Genomic DNA, 21,128 nt, shown 5'->3' with positions numbered 1-21,128 from the left:
ACCCAAATGTCTATGACTGCACTTTCAAGCAATGTTCAAATGTTTGTTTATTCCCCGGAGGGTAACTTCTGCACAGTGCAAGTTTGGAGCTTATGCCGGGTGTACACAACATGTCATATATCATGCAAGATCTTTGCACATTAAAATAACTTAATGTCATAAACATTTAGTCTGCATGGTGTTAATGTTCTCTCCACCCACAAACACGGCAAGTAAATATCTCATCTAATAACAGTGGCATTGGTGCCAGAATTAGGCTGTGTTGGCAGATATATCAAACAATAAACCTTGGCTGCAGTGAAGATGAGAGCACAGTCCAAGAAATGAAAAGGCCTTGATGGGGTCCTTCCAGATGGTCAGCCCCCTGCTCAACTAGTGTATCCAGTAGCTCCCCCCTTTGGGGCTTCTTGTAGGGGAGACAAGGGTTGGTTGTCTCACGGGTTGGTTGTCACAGTTCTAATTATTCCCAATCTAAATGGCGCTGTGTAATATTTTTAAGGTTAAAATGTGTGAATTCTCAGAGCTTTAGTAGCATTAAGATCATCTTGAGAACCTCTTTAGTAGCTGAGGTGTTTCCCAGAGCCTTCGTTAGTAACGTGTCTCTTAAAAACCTTTGTACATCTAGGAGTGATCCAGACCACTCGTAGAGCAGCCAAAGTGCATCGTTATTCACAGATCTCTGCTAAACATAGAATCAAGAAGTTTGGGCTATCTGTCTGACTGTGACTGCCGATAACTTCATAACACAGTTGATTACAAATACAAAGTTGCCAAGGAATTTTCAATTGTTACAAACAAGTGCAGGATAAAATGATAGGCTATTTCAATCATATTGAAATAAGTGTCATGTTCAATCAATTGAGGTCTATTTTGCGACCAGGCTACTATCTGTAATTTTTGCCTCTGTGGTACATGATGTGCAGCAGCATGTGTGCAAATGATGTTCCCAATCTGTGATTTAGTGCATAATTATAGGGTAAGCATAGTAAGTCGCCTCAATTGCCTATTTGCAGCCATAGGTGATAATATCTCTCTAGGAGCTGATCCGTCGTCAGTATTGTGGAATCATTCTAATGTTAAGGTACGATTTGAATGGAGAAAGCAGATCCGAGAGCAGCGCTGCTTTTCTTTCCATCCTATCAGTGTAGACACATGGTCTAACGATGCACTTAGCGAACGCTTTCCCTACGTGCTTGTTTGGGAAAAGTTGGCTTGTAAATAATGATGCATCTGGTGCGGTCATCGTAATGCTTAAGTTACATCGCAACTGGGAAACGAGGCCCTGATAAATTCATGTCAGCATGACAAAACATTGATGTGAGGGGAATTTATGTTTCTTTGTAAATGTTTGAACTATGGGAGTATCCATGAATTCTGTTTGTTGAAAAGAGGAAAGGGAGAGCTATATTTCAAACCTATTTTCTGACTTCCTAGGTCAAGCCATGAGGGGTTATACAGTAATGTATAGAGTATACCGCCAGTATACATTAAATGCCAAGATCAAAATGTAATATGCTTTTCTTAAAGACTAAAATTCTGAATTTTGTTAGGAATATTGTTCATCAAAGAAAGACTTGGCTATTGCTAAGATTCTGTTTGCTCTATTGCATCACTTCCTCTTACCAAAATAATAACCCCACACTGTGTGACATCAGACCCTGTGATGGGGCTGGTTGTCACAACTGGACAGAGTTTGTTTGATGGCTCATAACTCCATGTTGGAATAATATATGAGGATAAAAAGGGTCCCCATTTCAACCCAGGACATTGGTTTCCTCATAATATAATAAGAGTCTTACCAGATATACTGGTGATGAGAAATACACACCAGAGTAAAAAGTGCCAACCAACCCCGATCTCCCCTACTAATGTGCTGGGTGGACACTGCACCCCAAACACACAGGGTGTATTCAGGTGGTGAAAATGTAATGTAAATGTAAAGGAATCTGTTACTTTATTGTAACTATTCCCAATTAATTTTATATCAGTTTTATTGAAGCCAGCTCAGCTGCTAAGCGGTTTACTTCAGAGTGTAATTAAAGTTTGAGGCAGCTATATCGCTGTCAGCAATATGAGTGGATAAGATGATTGAAATACTGGTATGGTGTTATGTAAGTCATAAGAATCCTACTGGACTATTTTAGCCAACTGAAATGTGAGACAAATAAAAGCTCCTCCTGAATCTTCATTAGATCATACTGTAGATAAATAACACATTAGATTTAACAGTTTTATATGCTGTTATTGAATGCCTAAATGTTTCCGTTCTCGCTTTTAAATATTAATTTAATATGAAAACTATTTTAGTGGTAGTGGGTAAACATGGACTCACTCCATTACAGTATTTGAGGTTCAGTAGAAGTAACATTGGGATGAATCAAACTTTTGATATTGTCATAATTATTAGTAATGACATCTCTCATTTATATAAATTCAGTGAAATTCAATTCAGAGACACATATGACATTAAACAGCCATGTAATGGGAGTGTGGTGCTCCTGGAAGTGGGAGGCGCTAGTGAGACAGACACACTGAGGTCTCTCATCCAATTCATTTCCTTTCCCAGAGTGGTCCATAATTAACATTTGCTTGGTTGGCACTTCCAACCAGATATAAGGAGGCTGAGGCCCCAGCATCCATAAGTCAGATACCTTCTTCCTCTGTGGTAAGACCTCTCCACCTCCTTAGATTTTTACATTTGTCTCATCTTTGCACTCAGCATCTGAGGCAGTAGCTATCTGCCCTGTTTGAATTGACTTCTGCATGTCTCTTGTAAGATTTGACAATATGCAATCAAGTGGCATTGGTTTAAAAAAATGTTTTTTATGTGTTTTTCTTTAACTGTGTATTACTTCAAATCTGTAACTTCCTTTTATGTCCAAAAGTGATGCTTCTGCACTTAGTTAAGGGAGTGGTCTAGAATGTAACTGGGTTTTCAGGGGTATCCTTTTAAATTCTTCATAGAATGTGTAGTAAAGTGAGATGCCACTAGGAAAATAAAAGTTATCAGTTGCACCTGTAGTTGAATTTGACATGGCTGTAATTATTATTTAGTTAAATGTTTTTTAGCCGTTCGGGGGCAAAATGATAAGGCTTCAGACTTGTGCGTTTTCACAACATTCCATTTGCTACTTTCCAGCCATTACTATGAGCTGTCCTCCCCTCAGCAGCCTCCACTGCTTTAGATTTGTGCGTTTTCACAACACCTTATGTTTCACAGGGTCCTCCAAGAAGTACACATTCATCTGTAGAAGGGGAAAAAGAAGGTGAGACATGGTTTGAGTCTTCACATAAAAAGTGATGAAAATATTCGAAGAGATACCGCTCACCTAACTCTGTTGACTGGGGAGGAAGCACCACAGAGTCAATCATGTTTCTTGTTTCATCTTTTTGCTAGTGATCCGTCACCATGAGTACGGACGCTGAGATGCAAATCTACGGCAAGGCTGCCATATACCTCCGTAAGCCTGAGAGGGAGAGGATTGAGGCACAAACCGCACCCTTTGATTCAAAGAACTCCTGCTATGTGACAGACAAGGCGGAGCTGTACCTTAAGGGTCTGGTCACTGCCAGGGCCGATGGGAAGTGTACTGTAACAGTCACCAAACCTGACGGCACTAAGGAGGTAAGCCTGATCTGAAAATTATTCATGTTCAAGTTCGAGTAATTACTCTAAGTCTTGAAAAATCATCAAAATGATTAAAAACATTTCAATAGACTATTTAAAATCTTTAACAAAATATATATTAAGGATCATTTATAGTTTTTTGTTAGCGGAATATAACCTTCAAACACATCAAGTTTAAAGCTGCTATTTAAAATTGGCATGGAATTTGTGATATTGACAAGTCAAGAATCATGATGTATGTGTCAGTGGGTGATAACAAAGTAGTTGGATTAAATGTGGGTATGCATATATATATTTTTTTACTTGTATTTAATGAGCAAAAAGCATTCAGTCACGTCCACTTTGATCTGCATGTAATCTAGATTTCTGACTGTTTCAGGAAGGAAAAGAGTTCAAAGATGCAGACATCTACGAGATGAATCCCCCTAAGTATGACAAGATTGAGGACATGGCCATGATGACCTACCTGAATGAAGCCTCTGTGTTGTATAACCTCAAAGAGCGTTATGCAGCATGGATGATCTATGTAAGAAACCTGCACACACAAACACACACATACATGAACATAATAAATTCACACATACAGTACTATACATAAATGAATGGTAGAAACCAAAACATATCAATACAGTAGACCCACATCATTATACCAAAGTACACCCACATCCTCACATAAATCCAGGTAAAAGTTCATCTAACGTTGTTAATCCCCTAATTTAATGATGCTTTCATCCAGACCTACTCTGGGCTCTTCTGTGCCACGGTGAACCCCTACAAGTGGCTCCCCGTGTACGACGCAGAGGTTGTCAACGCCTACAGAGGGAAGAAGAGGATGGAGGCTCCACCCCATATCTTCTCCGTCTCTGACAACGCCTTTCAGTTCATGATGATTGGTACGAGCTCTCAAGGATGGATGGATGGATGGATGGATGGATGGATGGATGATGGATGGATGGATGGATGGATGGATGGATGGATGGATGGATGGATGGATGGATGGATGGATGGATGGATGGATGGATGGATGAATGGATGGATGGATGGAGGGATGGTTGGTTGGTTGGATGGATGTCCATAAATGCGTGTGGATCTCAAAGTCCATAAGTGCATCAATGGAAGTTCTAATGTGCTATAAAAGAGATATCTACTGTTTTCTAGTCTAGGTAATAACAGTTTGCTGGGAATATCTGATTCCACTACCCTTGAATGGAAAATGTTCCAAATTGAAATTCGTGATGATGCTATGAATGCAATAATGTCCCCATAATGTTGCTTGAGTATGATAAGCAATATGTTTTTTGGTTACAGATAAGGAGAACCAGTCCGTCCTGATTACGTAAGTTGTTTACTAAAATGTTATTGAGAAGGTGTTTCTATTGTAATAAGTTGGGTCTCTTGGTGTGATGAAATACATTACATTATGAATGGATTATGACACTCAAACATGTAACTAAAACCCCTCTTTCTCTGTCATATAAACCAGTGGAGAATCCGGTGCAGGAAAGACTGTCAACACCAAGCGTGTCATCCAGTACTTTGCAACCATTGCAGTGTCTGGTGCCAAGAAGGAAGCAGAACCTGGCAAAATGCAGGTAGGTTGTTCTTATGTTTGCCTTTTTAACACATTTCAGTTTGGTTGGCTGTGTTAACCTTTTTTCCCGTGGTGAATCCTGGTTCAAGAAATTAAGAAACACTAACTTTAACAGGTTACCAGTTTTTGAGCAACTTGTGTTTGTCTCAATCAGGGGTCTCTTGAGGATCAGATCATTGCAGCTAACCCTCTGCTGGAGTCTTACGGTAATGCCAAGACAGTGAGGAACGACAACTCGTCTCGCTTTGTAAGTATGAAGGGCATACTGTGGAAGTTACCTTATATTGGAAAAATGTAATTCAGTAGTTCCCTATTGTTATACAGATTTAACATCTTATTTTGATCACTCTTTTGTTGCTGAAAATTTGAAATTCAAACTTGTAGTGTATTTGAGGTTATAAAATGTGTAATTTCCTCAAAAATGTCAGATTTGATTTGCTGTAATATTTTTGGGGTATCAACCCTACAAAAACATTTCCATTATTTATAATCCACATAATAATTCACATTTCCAGTTGCTGCAGGATTATTTTCCTGCTGTAGAAAACTGGATCCTACATGAAGAGCCTACATCTGTATCAATAGATCCAATATTTGTCCAACAAACTGTAACATTTAAAGGGGTCTATCAAAGTAAAATGTTAGATTTATTTGTTGACCTATTTCTAACCCCCATGCTCTACTATAGGGTAAATTCATCAGGATTCACTTCCAAGGTGGTAAACTGGCTAAAGCTGACATTGAGACCTGTGAGTTGGTTTTGATTGTTTCTCAATGATTTCCTAAATTCACACAGATTATTTTTTGGAGATCATCAAATTTAAATGTATCTCATGTTCTCTCTCTCTCTCTCTCTCGCTCTCGTTCTCTCGCTCCTTTCTCTCTATCTTTGTGTCATTCACTCGCTCTCTCTTTTACCCTCAGATCTACTGGAGAAGTCCAGAGTGTCCTTCCAGCTGCCCGATGAGAGAGGCTACCACATCTTCTTCCAGATGATGACAGGCCACAAACCTGAGCTAGTTGGTACGGCAAAGTAGAGGTTCAGCGGAAATCTTTCCCACCCTCATCTATGGAATATATTTTAAAAAATAATAATCCACACTATTAATACTATTACAATGAATACATCCAAGGTAACAAGGCATCTAGACATGGGTCAGGTCTTTGGGAAATATCCATCAAGTAATGCACTGTGATCACACTAGTCCACAAGTCTCAGTCCCCTCTTTTGATGCTATTTATTATATACTACATGTATCCTTGAGTCCATCTATTGAGTAAAGGAGGGAGAGATACTGTAAAGGTAGGACGGCAGAATTCTAAGAGATTTAACTGTCAAGCTGTTCTCTGTTGTCCACAGAAATGGCGCTCATCACCACCAACCCCTACGACTTCCCCATGTGCAGCCAGGGTCAGATCACTGTGGCCAGCATCAATGACAATGAAGAGCTGGATGCCACAGATGTGAGTCAAACAAAGGGTTAACCAAACTCTAGATGTGGAATGGATAGGACCACTGAATGCACTGTGAAATTCCAACTTGGTGGAAGCTGGGAATGTTCATGTATGTTTTTTTAAATTCTAAATGCCTTGTGTTAGTTAGGCATGTGCCTCAAGGAACTCTTCATGCCTTTACACTTAGCCTTGAGGCTAATACATGTAAGACATCCACAAGAGAGCACCACTAAGTTTCCTGTGGAGCTGTGTAAAACTCCTTTTGTGCTGCCATCAACTAGTGTGTTGGCCAAGCGTTATCATGTGGAACAGAGAAGCCAGTCAAATCTATCCATCCCATTGTTCTGCAGTGAGCAGCACAGAACTGTAGTGTAACTGGCCAAACTACCGTTCAGTTCATCACTGTTGTACTTCCTCTTTAATGCCAGGATGCCATTACAATCCTGGGCTTCACTAATGATGAGAAGCTTGGCATCTACAAGCTGACAGGAGCTGTACTGCACCATGGCAACTTGAAATTCAAGCAGAAGCAGCGTGAGGAGCAGGCCGAGCCAGACGGCACAGAGGGTGAGTCCCACTCATAGATATACAATATGTAAAGCATTAGTCCCATTCCCAGTCCCAAACATAGAAATAGAACATGTAAGGCAGACAGTGACACATGAAAGTCAGGCAGGAGATCATTTCTAGAGAACATCCAGAAATGATGGATGCGGGTGAAACAACACCTAACCCACAAAGAAGTTAGCCAAACTATTTTGTCAGTGTGAAATCAGAAACAAGCCATCTTATAAATATGCCATTTAGCAGACGCTTTTATCCAAAGCGACTTACAGTCATGCGTGCATACATTTTTATTTATTATTTTTTTTGTGTATGGGTGGTCCCGGGGATCGAACCCACTACCGTGGCATTACAAGCGCCGTGCTCTACCAGCTGAGCTACAGAGGACGTGTGTGCCTGAGTCTGTTGTTGGTTCTCTCTCTCCAGTGGCTGATAAAATCGCCTACCTGCTGGGCCTGAACTCAGCTGAGATGTTGAAGGCTCTGTGCTACCCCAGAGTGAAGGTCGGCAACGAGTATGTGACCAAGGGACAGACTGTGCCTCAGGTTAGGCGGCCAAACACAGCATCTACCATTTTCTGAGCACTGGAATTATTTTGGGGACAAGTGCATACTTTAGTTTTTCCCAAGCTCGTATCACCTTATCACTAGACATGGTCAGTATCTCATGTATTAATTTGAGGTATTATCATTGCAGGTTAATAACTCAGTCAGCGCTCTAGCCAAGTCTATCTATGAGAGGATGTTCTTGTGGATGGTCATCCGTATCAACGAGATGTTGGACACCAAGAATCCAAGGCAGTTCTATATTGGTGTGCTCGATATTGCCGGGTTTGAGATCTTTGATGTGAGTATGAGACCAGAACAAGACAATTAGTTGTGATTGAGATGGATTACAGCCTTGTATGATGAAATGATCCCTTTTAAAATTCCATCAACAGTACAACAGCATGGAACAGCTGTGCATCAACTTCACCAATGAGAAACTGCAACAGTTTTTCAACCACACCATGTTCGTCCTGGAGCAAGAGGAGTACAAGAAGGAGGGAATCGTCTGGGCCTTCATTGACTTCGGCATGGACTTGGCTGCCTGCATTGAGCTTATTGAGAAGGTAAGCTGTCTGTGAGGATTATAATGGACTGTAACAGCAAAGCTCATAGGGATCGCTGTGTGAAATGTTATCACAGTGGTACAACGAACAGTTGCGGCACTTGGGTATAAATCGCTGGGGAAGCCAAGACAGTTACATGACCTACAGCATGGTCAGTCAAGTTAATTGTAATGCCATTTTCGGACTACTAAACATCAATTGATTTAGAACCATGGAGAGATACCGCAAGTCACAAAGAAAACAGGAGCTGCCTCCCTCCACTATTCCAGCACCATTTCAACTTCAACATTTCAACATCATCAAATCACCTATGCTTAGTCTAATACAGTGACAACCAAAAGATTCCAAAAACAATTTAGTCCAATCAACGTAAGCTAAATATCATGTGGCTGTCCATGGTACTAATTTATGTGTGTGTTAGTGGAAAAAACATGTTGACTCACCCTACTTGAAGAGAAACTCCAATGCCATCCTCCTCTCTTTCATGTTGCTGAAACAGTCTATGACTCTGTCATACATTACACACTGTAAATGTTTGTTGTCCTAGGCTACCTGGCTAAAAGCCTTGCTCACTATTCTAACTTCTTTTCCTGGGCAACGATTAGCCAGCAAGTTAACATTAGTCTACTACATCTAGCTACATATTGAACTTCCATACTCTCAGGCCAAAAGCACAATGTAGGAATTTATGGATAGGTGATAATCGCTGTTAAAATCTTTGGCCAGTACGGAAAATTAAGTAAAACTACGAGTACAAATCCCAATCTCCGTCCAAGGTTAATTTAGGAAAGGGCCAATTTTAGCTAACTAGCTATCTACCGGAGGACAACAACACAACGAGATGCAACAATTGAAGTTTTCTTTTGTCAATGACGTTTGGCTTGATGTGATGTGATTGGTGTGAAGCCAAATCCAAACTGGCTTCACTTGACACATTTTTTGGTGCACCAGGACCACTCACAGATTAGCTCATTCAGTTTAGCTCAACTCTGATTCGCTGTTATTGTATTTAAAAAAATATCAAGGGAGGCCAAATGCTCGCTGGCTTCCCTTGCATTCAATGCTACAATATCATACTATTTTAGACCAGACAGCATCAGATAGAAGGGCTACACATACAGAGACAGAGGGGCGCAGTTTAGCTCGGAGGCTTTACCTGGTGACATCCGTTCAGCCTCTTGCCAAGCGAGACGAAATATACATTATTTTAGAAATTTCAAAAAATTGGCATCCATGAATATATGCCACTGACAAATTATCTGACTGTTGAGAACTCAATATGTTTCCTATTATGTGTCCCTAAATTAATATAATCATATAATAGCATGTTTACTAAAGGAATAAATGTGATCCTAAATGGAAATATCACTAATTTGATATACATCTCTTTTCGTAAAGCCATTGGGCATCTTCTCCATCCTTGAAGAGGAGTGCATGTTCCCCAAGTCTTCAGACACTACCTTCAAGGACAAGCTGTACGCCCAGCATCTTGGGAAAACAAATGCGTTTGAGAAGCCCAAGCCTGCCAAAGGCAAGGCAGAGGCCCACTTCTCCCTGGTGCACTACGCTGGTACTGTGGACTACAACATCACTGGCTGGCTGGAGAAGAACAAGGACCCCCTGAACGACTCAGTTTGTCAGCTGTACCAGAAGTCCTCAGTCAAAATTCTGGCTGCCCTGTATCCTCCTCCCCCACCTGAGGGTAAGACTAGCATCACGTCCAAATATTTAATTAATCACTAGTTATAACTCAGACCAAATGTTCTTTAAAGACTTTGAATGTATCCCAATTTCTCATGGCGTTTTCACCGGGTTAATTTATTCATACACTTGGTTAATTCAATCATACAATAGGTGTTATTTTACATAATCTCATTGGCAGCATTTGCCTCTAGATAAGTGTGAAGTTAACCAGAGATTATCTGGTTTATAATTAATGTGCTTGCTGAAGACAAGACCACTCTTGATTTCTTACATACTCTTATTATTATTCTATTTATTCCACCCGCTCTAGGAAATGTACTTTTCTAGTTATCTTTAACTTTTCCCCATTTTAACAGATAAAGCCAAGAAAGGAGGCAAGAAGAAGGGTGGTTCCATGCAGACTGTGTCCTCCCAGTTCAGGGTGAGCTTTTGAAAGTTTTATTCAGACCTTCAAAAGGCGCCTTGATTATCATCAATTATGTCTGAGAAAATGGTTTGTAACCCTCTTACAGGAGAACTTACATAAGCTGATGACCAACTTGAGGAGCACTCATCCTCACTTTGTGCGCTGCCTGATCCCCAACGAGTCAAAGACTCCAGGTACAATAAATATTGAGTTAAATATGTCATCTTATCAGTACAGTATCAGTGACTTTAACAATCTCAATCTTTAACTTGTTTATGAGTATTAAAAGAGACTTGGTTTGTTTTACCAGGTCTGATGGAGAACTTCCTGGTTATTCACCAGCTCAGGTGTAATGGTGTACTGGAGGGTATCAGGATCTGCAGAAAGGGCTTCCCCAGCAGAATCATCTATGCTGACTTCAAGCAGAGGTACACACACACACACACACACACACAGAAATATCTGCTTCAAGGGATTTCCCAGCATCAGAATAGGCTTACCTTTATGAAATGTAACAAACATCTTACAACTTGACATATGTTAATAATGACTCCTCATTCAGGTACAAAGTACTGAATGCCAGTGTCATCCCCGAGGGCCAGTTCATGGACAACAAGAAGGCTTCTGAGAAGCTGCTTGGTTCCATTGATGTGAATCACGAAGATTACAAGTTTGGACACACAAAGGTCAGTCAAATACCCCTAGCAAAAGCTGACAACAAAACACAACTTCAATGATAATTTAAACTCTTACCATATAAAATCTCTCCAGTTGATCTATCCATCCTTTTGTTCTTTCTTCTTCATTTAACTAAAGGAAAAGGTGGATAAACATTGTAGTGTTTTTTACTTAAACGTCATAGAAGTATAGAAGATAAACTAAACTCATTATCATGTGCATTGTGTTAGAGTGGTATGGCTGCAGTTATCTGTATCTGTGTATATTACTAATCTACAACTGTAAAATAACTAACAATTTAGAAACATCCTATCCCATGGTTAGTTTGTAACCATTGCAAAGTTAACATTGTCAAATCAATCTAGTGGAGATGTTCCCCTCTTTTGATTCAACCCTTTCTATCTGTCACCATCTGTGGTTCCATTGACCATGCTAACCTGTGTCTCAGGTGTTCTTCAAAGCCGGTCTTCTGGGTGTCCTGGAGGAGATGAGAGATGAGAAGCTGGCCACTCTGGTCGGCATGGTCCAGGCTCTCAGCCGTGGATTCCTCATGAGGAGAGAGTTTAGCAAGATGATGGAGAGGAGGTGAGGAATAGTGGACATCTTGGCAAAGCTTTCTGTCAACCACCTGTATCTAATGCATTATGATTACATGCTGTATATGCTGTGAGTTGTTCAGAATGAGAAAGTAAGTCTTATAATGATCTATTAAAGCTTTTGTTTAATTCATTTATAAAGTCAAAAAATGGATGTAGCAAATAAGGATTCTATCTTTATATCTTCAGTTTGGGGTTTGGCTGATCAATTGTCATTTAAATGTGTGGTATTTACCCATTCATTATTGAAGAATACAAAATGCCTCATGAGCTTAGCATGACCTGTCAGTCCTTGCATCTAGACCGCTGTCTGTGAATTTAAGAGGGGTTACACTTCCCTAGCCCCAGTCCTCAGCTGTAAACAAATAGTGGCGGGGGTGTTCCGTTTTGTTGTTCTTTGAATCCCAGAATGTAGCTTTAAGCATGTCACTCACCATGCCACCCTATCCTTTCTGTCGACCAGAGAATCCATTTACGCCATCCAGTACAACGTCCGTTCATTCATGAATGTGAAAACCTGGCCATGGATGAAGTTGTACTTCAAGATCAAGCCCCTGCTGCAGAGCGCTGAGACTGAGAAGGAGCTGGCCAACATGAAGGAGAACTATGATAAGATGACGACAGACCTGGCCAAGGCTCTGGCCACGAAGAAGCAAATGGAGGAGAAGTTGGTGTCCCTGACTCAGGAGAAGAATGACCTGGCACTTCAAGTTGCATCTGTGAGTGAGCAACGACCTTCATATGGGCACATTTACACACACATGAATAAACACACATATGAAGACACTGTGAAGTATGTGGCTAACTCACACATTGTTATTGTCCATGTTATGTATTTCATGAATTTCTATTGATTTGGTCTGACCTTGAATATACAAAGTGAGGCCGCTGATTTTTTCTCGTGTTCTGAAACCAGGAAGGAGAGAGTCTGAACGATGCTGAGGAAAGGTGCGAGGGGCTCATCAAGAGCAAGATCCAGCAGGAGGCTAAACTCAAAGAGACGACCGAGAGGCTGGAGGATGAGGAGGAGATCAATGCTGAGTTGACTGCCAAGAAGAGGAAGCTGGAGGATGAGTGCTCTGAGCTGAAGAAGGACATTGATGACCTGGAGCTCACCCTGGCCAAAGTGGAGAAGGAGAAGCACGCCACTGAAAACAAGGTCTTGTGTCTTACCATAGACAGTCTAACCAAACAATAATCCAAACAATAATCAACTCAAAACATAGCTTAACAGAAATGGAATTCAAGTTGCATTGTGGGTGCAGGAAAAATTAAGACACAACAGTGGAATTTCAGTTGCAGGGTACTCCCCACATTCATTGCATGTTCTGTTCCCCCTCATTTATGACTTCCACTCAGTACACTGGCATGGTGTACACTGCCATCTAGTGTTGAATCTATAGTACAGTACTTGTTGACACATTGCTCATTTAAATGAACGCAATATATAACAAACTAAATCTCCCCTTTATGGTGAAGTATAATTATGTTGTGACCATTTTCAGGTTAAAAACCTGACAGAGGAGATGGCATCTATGGATGAGAGTGTTGCCAAGCTGACCAAGGAGAAGAAAGCCCTCCAAGAGGCCCACCAGCAGACACTGGACGACCTGCAGGCAGAGGAGGACAAAGTCAACACTCTGACCAAGGCCAAGACCAAGCTGGAACAGCAAGTGGATGACGTGAGTGGAGTTTGACATTTTAACCATGATAGAATGTAAGATGATATGATCTTCAGTTGTTTAGAGTTTGAACAATATATGTGTTTTTATCTTATAGCTTGAGGGTTCTCTGGAGCAAGAGAAGAAGCTCCGTATGGACCTTGAGAGATCCAAGAGAAAGCTGGAGGGAGATCTGAAACTGGCCCAGGAGTCCATAATGGACCTGGAGAATGACAAGCAGCAGTCTGATGAGAAAATCAAGAAGTAAACACAAACAAATGACTACAGTATCAGCTGCTGTTATGGTTGTTCTTGATTAATTATGAATTAGCATTTGCATGTGATTCTTAAAAGCAATGTGAATGGTATTATACTCCCTTTACACTAACAAATCTAAACCAACTCTGCAATCAACGTGTTTGTGTTTTTTAGGAAGGAGTTTGAGACCACTCAGCTCCTCAGCAAGATTGAGGATGAGCAGTCTCTGGGAGCTCAGCTGCAGAAGAAGATCAAGGAACTCCAGGTACAGTACAGGATATACGCCCACAACTGAATCATTTCCTGAAAACCACTTTCTGGTAGCAGACAGTGTTCCTGGTGGCTTCTAATGGCTCAATAGGTTGGAAGATGGTGATTCTTGTTGGTGCTTCTCACCATTGTGGTTTTGGTTCCTGCATGGGACACTGTCTACTGAATATATTAGTGTAACTGGCTTTGTATTAACACATTTATGCAACATATACCTACTATTATTATTTTGTGAGGTTCAATTGTTTCAACTGTATTGTAGTGTTCATCCCCCCTACTCTTGTCCCCTGTTCTAGGCCCGTATTGAGGAGCTGGAGGAGGAAATTGAGGCTGAGCGTGCTGCCAGGGCTAAGGTTGAGAAGCAGAGGGCCGATCTCTCCAGGGAACTTGAGGAGATCAGCGAGAGGCTGGAGGAGGCCGGAGGCGCCACTGCTTCTCAGATTGAGATGAACAAGAAGCGTGAGGCTGAGTTCCAGAAGCTGCGTCGTGATCTTGAAGAGTCCACCCTGCAGCATGAGGCCACAGCCGCCGCTCTGCGAAAGAAGCAGGCCGACAGTGTGGCTGAGCTCGGGGAGCAGATCGACAACCTGCAGCGCGTCAAGCAGAAGCTGGAGAAGGAGAAGAGCGAATACAAGATGGAGATTGATGACCTCTCTAGCAACATGGAGGCCGTCGCCAAGGCTAAGGTGAGTAGTGATGTTTTGGTCAAGCAGTGTTGAGGAGGGCCAACTACAATACCATTCAACTGAACTGAGGTTGACAGGAGTCCCATATATAAAGTAATTATGGTACATGTTTCACTAACAGGGCAATCTGGAGAAGATGTGCCGTACCCTTGAGGACCAGCTGAGCGAGCTCAAGACTAAGAATGATGAGAATGTTCGCCAGGTCAACGACATCAGCGGACAGAGGGCCAGACTCCTGACAGAAAATGGTACCATCAACAATGAACTACAACCCAATGCTTTCCTTCAGTAGAACACAATTACATGTGTTGGGGGCTGTATCCACATAGTTTCTACTGTACTATTCACCACCTAACATTGCCCTATGATACCTCCAAATACATTTTCAATCTTAGAGAACAGAGACCCTATTAACTAGATATCCCTCTATCCCTGCAGGAGAGTTTGGCCGCCAGCTGGAGGAGAAGGAAGCCCTGGTGTCTCAGCTGACCAGAGGAAAACAGGCCTTCACCCAGCAGGTGGAGGAGCTGAAGAGGGCGATTGAGGAGGAGGTCAAGGTAAAATGGACTCCACCGTCCATAGAGTTTAGAGCTATATCTTCATATAGATGGTGACTACGTGACCCTCAGAGTCACCTTTTATCTCTCCACCCTCAGAGACTCCTATTGTCTCTCCACCCTCAGAGACTCCTACTGTCTCTCCACCCTCAGAGACTCCTACTGTCTCTCCACCCTCAGAGACTCCTACTGTCTCTCCACCCTCAGAGACTTCTACTGTCTCTCCACCCTCAGAGACTTCTACTGTCTCTCCACCCTCAGAGACTCCTACTGTCGCTCCACCCTCAGAGACTCCTACTGTCTCTCCACCCTCAGAGACTTCTACTGTCTCTCCACCCTCAGAGACTCCTACTGTCTCTCCACCCTCAGAGACTCCTACTGTCTCTCCACCCTCAGAGACTCCTACTGTCTCTCCACCCTCAGAGACTCCTACTGTCTCTCCACCCTCAGAGACTCCTACTGTCGCTCCACCCTCAGAGACTCCTACTGTCTCTCCACCCTCAGAGACTCCTACTGTCTCTCTACCCTCAGAGACTCCTACTGTCTCTCCACCCTCAGAGACTCCTACTGTCTCTCCACCCTCAGAGACTCCTACTGTCTCTCCACCCTCAGAGACTCCTACTGTCTCTCTACCCTCAGAGACTTCTACTGTCTCTCCACCCTCAGAGACTCCTACTGTCTCTCCACCCTCAGATACTCCTATTGTCTCTCCACCCTCAGAGACTCCTACTGTCTCTCCACCCTCAGAGACTCCTACCGTCTCTCCACACTCAGAGACTTCTACCGTCATTTGTTTGTCTATCTCTCTAATCTCTCTTTGTCTTTCTCTTTCGCAGGCTAAAAACGCACTGGCCCATGGTGTCCAGTCTGCCCGTCATGACTGTGACCTCCTGAGGGAGCAGTTTGAGGAGGAGCAGGAGGCCAAGGCAGAGCTGCAACGCGGCATGTCCAAGGCCAACAGCGAGGTGGCTCAGTGGAGGACTAAGTATGAAACTGATGCCGTCCAGCGCACAGAGGAGCTGGAAGAGGCCAAGTGAGTCACACGCGTTCAGCAAACACTCAAATATAGGGTGTGGATGTTGAGGGTGGTAGGGGGGCTCTGAGAAAATGTTACGTCAATATATATTGTAACATTTGTTTCAAAACTACAAAACCACCTAACAGGAAAAAGCTGGCCCAACGTCTGCAGGAGGCTGAGGAGACCATTGAGGCGACCAACTCCAAGTGCGCCTCCCTGGAGAAGACCAAGCAGAGGCTGCAGGGAGAGGTGGAGGACCTCATGATTGACGTTGAGAGAGCCAACGCATTGGCCGCCAACCTCGACAAGAAGCAGAGGAACTTTGACAAGGTAAAAATGAAAACCTAACTTTCTGCTACATAATCAATTGTAGTTTAATTGTAGCATGTTTCTGATTTAAATCTCTTCATCTATGACTTCTAATGAAAATCCCATGTATTTCCCTAGGTTCTGGCAGAGTGGAAGCAGAAGTATGAGGAGGGTCAGGCAGAGCTGGAAGGAGCTCAGAAGGAGGCTCGCTCTATGAGCACTGAACTCTTCAAGATGAAGAACTCCTACGAGGAGGCTCTGGATCATCTGGAGACTCTAAAGAGAGAGAACAAGAACCTGCAACGTGAGCATTTGACAGCAATTCTATTTGGCTCATGTTTGATTAGCAAGATGAATTATTGTTAATTAATTTACTGTTATTATAATTCAATGTCAACTTCAGTGCATTAGCGATATCTACTGAAAATCTCCCAAGTCTAAACTTCCCCTGTGTGTGTGTGTGTGCAGAGGAGATCTCTGACCTGACTGAGCAGATCGGAGAGACTGGCAAGAGCATCCATGAGCTGGAGAAGGCCAAGAAGACCGTGGAGACAGAGAAGTCTGAGATCCAGACCGCTCTGGAGGAGGCTGAGGTACAAACTACAGATGTTTGATAGGAAAAGCAGTGTTGCACTAGCAATGCCAGCTACAGGCTACTGCTCCCTGCTTTGGTGTTTATTGTAGTCATATATATATTTAATTCCTTGTACACATCCAAATACATTAAACACAATACGCATTACTTATTTTCTTTGTCCAGGGCACACTGGAGCACGAGGAATCCAAGATTCTGCGTGTGCAGCTGGAGCTCAACCAGATCAAGGGTGAGGTGGACAGGAAGATTGCTGAGAAGGACGAGGAGATGGAGCAGATCAAGAGGAACAGCCAGAGGGTGGTTGACTCCATGCAGAGCACCCTGGACTCTGAGGTCAGGAGCAGAAATGATGCCCTGAGGGTGAAGAAGAAGATGGAGGGAGACCTGAATGAGATGGAGATCCAGCTGAGCCACTCCAACAGGCAGGCCGCTGAGGCCCAGAAACAGCTGAGGAACGTCCAGGGACAGCTCAAGGTAAAGGGACTGGGACATCAGGATAAAAAATCTGAACATGGCTAGGGATTTGTTTGTGAATCTGAGAAATTAAAAAGAGTGGTTTATGTATTAAAGGTAACGATACTGGAGAAATTCGTATCAATTTACATTTCTGTCACTGATCGATCCTATCGCCCCTACTTCCACAAGTCCTAATGAACATATGTCATTGTGAACCCCAGGATGCCCAATTGCACCTTGATGACGCTGTTCGTGTCGCAGAGGACATGAAGGAACAGGCAGCCATGGTGGAGCGCAGAAACGGTCTGATGGTGGCTGAAATCGAGGAGCTGAGAGTTGCTCTGGAGCAGACAGAGAGAGGCCGCAAAGTGGCTGAGACTGAGCTGGTAGACGCCAGCGAGCGTGTTGGACTGCTGCACTCCCAGGTATGGGTCAAAAGCCATTTCCAATGGAACTCAACCAAGCATACAGTTTAAACACACCTGGAATTTGACAGTGCTTACTTTAGATTTTCATAATTTCAGCCTTGTGACTTATAAGTTCTCTTGAGAGTTTAAAAAAATCGTCTTATTTCATCCTTCAGAACACCAGCCTTCTGAACACCAAGAAGAAGTTGGAGACTGACCTGGTGCAGGTGCAGGGAGAGGTGGACGATATTGTCCAGGGAGGCCAGGAATGCAGAGGAGAAGGCCAAGAAGGCCATCACTGACGTGAGTTCTTTAATTACATCGACTTGATTTGTCCCCAAGTGCCAGTGGTAGCTGGGCTGGTTAAGAACAACAAAGATCTTAGAGGGGCGTTATGATTGGTGCCAATTGGTCCATAAATTAAACAAACTACTTTTCCAGGCGGCCATGATGGCTGAGGAGCTGAAGAAGGAGCAGGACACCAGCTCTCACCTGGAGAGGATGAAGAAGAACCTGGAGGTCACAGTCAAGGACCTGCAGCACCGCCTGGATGAGGCTGAGAATCTGGCCATGAAGGGAGGCAAGAAGCAGCTCCAGAAACTGGAGTCCAGGGTGAGTTAACAGCCGGGTGGATTATGGTGGATTGAAAGACAGATTGCTGGAAATGCATTTGATCATATAAAAATACATAATAGCCTCCATGCAGGTTTACTGTTACTTCTGTAGTGCATGGCATGACTAATCAAGTCTCGGGCCCTGGGAAATGTTAAGTCCCCCTTCTAGGCATTAGAGAGAAAATGTTGCCGTTTTAAAGCTAATTTCCTGCAATTCTACACATTTTGCCTTTTTAAATGTTAAATGATGGTGCATTTATGATCATAACAAAACAAATTATAATAATTTTACACTTATTTAGTGGAGTTGAGCCAAGACCTTCAAATAAATACAAATGTATTACTCTAGTTGCTTCGTTCAGGCTTGTACAGTTGTCGCAGCAGACTTCTTCTAAACTGCCATTTCATTAGTAGTAAGAATACAAATATAAATTTACAATACACATCAACACACAATATAATGTACATTCATCCACTTTATCTCATAGTAATCATTTGTTACATCTAGTTACATTTGTTTCATTTCTCTCTATAGCGACATGTCTCATTCACCGGCCGTTGCTAGGGAAGCTAGCGTTGCTATGCAGGTTTACCAGCCAGCAGGCTAACGGCTGAATTGGTTTGTAGGCTAGCGGATTTTAATAAGTTCATAAAACCTGAAAACACAACATAACATCTTAACAAACATATGTACATACTCCAGAAACATTACCGTCTCGAATATAGTGCTTTTCAAGTCGCTTACCTTCAAAATAAAGATATACCAATGTTTTTATGTCGGTGCTTCTGTCTTGCTGTTGGCTCACTTTGCAAACTTCTCTCAACTGTCATAGCGCGAGCCTCCCATAATAGAAGCAATCTCATAACATTAAAACACGCGAGTGGCGTCCTCAGGTGGCCATACTGGTGCTGCACCAGAAACTGCTAAACGCATGACAAAATGGACAAATAGTCATATTACAAATACAAGAAGAATTGAGTTGTGAGCCTCCCAGACCCGTTGTGCATCTAATAGTTAAGAACATAAATTGTGGATTATTAATATGTACTGTATTGCACTCTCTAAACTTTTTCCAAAGATCCCTGGTTGTTTAATCCGTTCTTGCTAGAAATATTCATAAACACATTTAAATGTAAATTCCCCTTTGGGAACCACTGACCTAGATAATGAAAATATGTTGGTATTATTACAGACCCCTTCAATTAAATGTTTAGAAGTACATAGGGACAGATAACAACTGTGCCTCCTTGACTGGGTAGAACACTACAACTCTGTGTTACAAAGATTAGTTAAGTCTGATTTCACCACCTCAAACAAATACGTTTATTTCTTCCACAAAGGTGCGTGAGCTCGAGACTGAGGTGGAGGCCGAGCAGAGAAGAGGTGTAGACGCAGTCAAGGGAGTCCGCAAGTATGAGCGCAGAGTCAAGGAGCTCACTTACCAGGTAAGAGAAAGTGCCTTCTTCACACACTTGACAGTAACACAGACAGGTTTGTGTATAAAACTATACTGACATTGATTCTTTGATCTTCTCCCACAGACTGAGGAGGATAAGAAGAACGTTAGCAGACTTCAGGACCTGGTAGATAAGCTGCAGTTGAAAGTGAAGGCCTACAAGAGGAATTCTGAGGAGGCGGTGAGTCAAATACCTTTTAAAAACATATTTTTTATTTGCTATCTGAAGCATCAAACTTTAAATGCTGATGTTTCGCTCTCTATCTCTTTTCTTCACCCAGGAGGAAGCAGCCAATAGCCATATGTCTAAGTTCAGGAAGGTTCAGCATGAGCTGGAGGAGGCTGAGGAGCGTGCTGACATCGCTGAGACTCAGGTCAACAAGCTCAGAGCCAAGACCCGTGACACTGGAAAGGTACAGAACTGCTGCTAAACCTATACCTGACTCATGTTCAAATATGACCACATCAACACCACCTATGATGCAGTCTTCACAGAGGGCAAATTTTACACTCACTCAACTGTATTTAAGATCTTTGAGAAGCACATTTCAGGTAGGGCAAAAAAATCTAATAAGATTAATTCAGTTGGTACTTCACCCTGAAAATCCAAGCTGAGCGCTGAGCATTAAATGCTTGATCCATTATATTCTTTCCAAGTGTTCATCTATTTATCATGTTCATTATTATTACTGATCCATTATATTCTATCCAAGTCTATCCATATATTTATCATGTTCATTATTATTACTGATCCATTATATTATTTCTTTCTTCTTACAGGGCAAAGAAGTTGCTGAATAAACAAGACCAAGTCTTATCATTTTCCTGTGTTGCATAAAATATGATTTTCATGGTGAAATGTTGAGCATTGATTAAAAACATGTAGACCTACATACACTTCCTTTGTGACTGTGGACTTATTACTTAGCAAACAGCTTTTTCATACCATAACATTATTGTACTTTAAATAATGGAGCAATCTGGGATTCCAACAGCAAAAGTGGTCACCCGGACAAAGCAGTCCGTTTTTTTGGTGAACAGCTGAGTGATGAGGCTGGAGAAATGTAACCACTCTCAAATTCTCAGACTGAGCTATGGATGCAAGGA

At 42.3% G+C, this 21,128-nt stretch overlaps 1 long non-coding RNA gene and 1 pseudogene across 1 annotated transcript; one reads left to right on the top strand and one right to left on the bottom strand.

Annotated features, from left to right (window-relative positions):
* The first annotated feature begins 2,646 nt into the window (after positions 1 to 2,646).
* Positions 2,647 to 20,918, top strand: LOC121563698 (annotated as a pseudogene).
* Positions 4,094 to 11,664, bottom strand: LOC121563699. The gene is made up of 3 exons (XR_005999904.2): positions 11,575 to 11,664; positions 11,213 to 11,269; positions 4,094 to 4,163 (listed from the first exon to the last, which is right to left on the bottom strand). It is a non-coding gene; the product is annotated as an uncharacterized LOC121563699 (long non-coding RNA).
* Positions 20,919 to 21,128: the final 210 nt, after the last annotated feature.

Source organism: Coregonus clupeaformis, unplaced genomic scaffold (assembly GCF_020615455.1).
Source record: "Coregonus clupeaformis isolate EN_2021a unplaced genomic scaffold, ASM2061545v1 scaf3526, whole genome shotgun sequence".
In the NCBI taxonomy this organism is placed as follows: Eukaryota; Metazoa; Chordata; class Actinopteri; order Salmoniformes; family Salmonidae; genus Coregonus; species Coregonus clupeaformis.
Note: the sequence above shows the minus strand (reverse complement) of the source record. Positions and strands in the feature narration are given on the sequence as shown.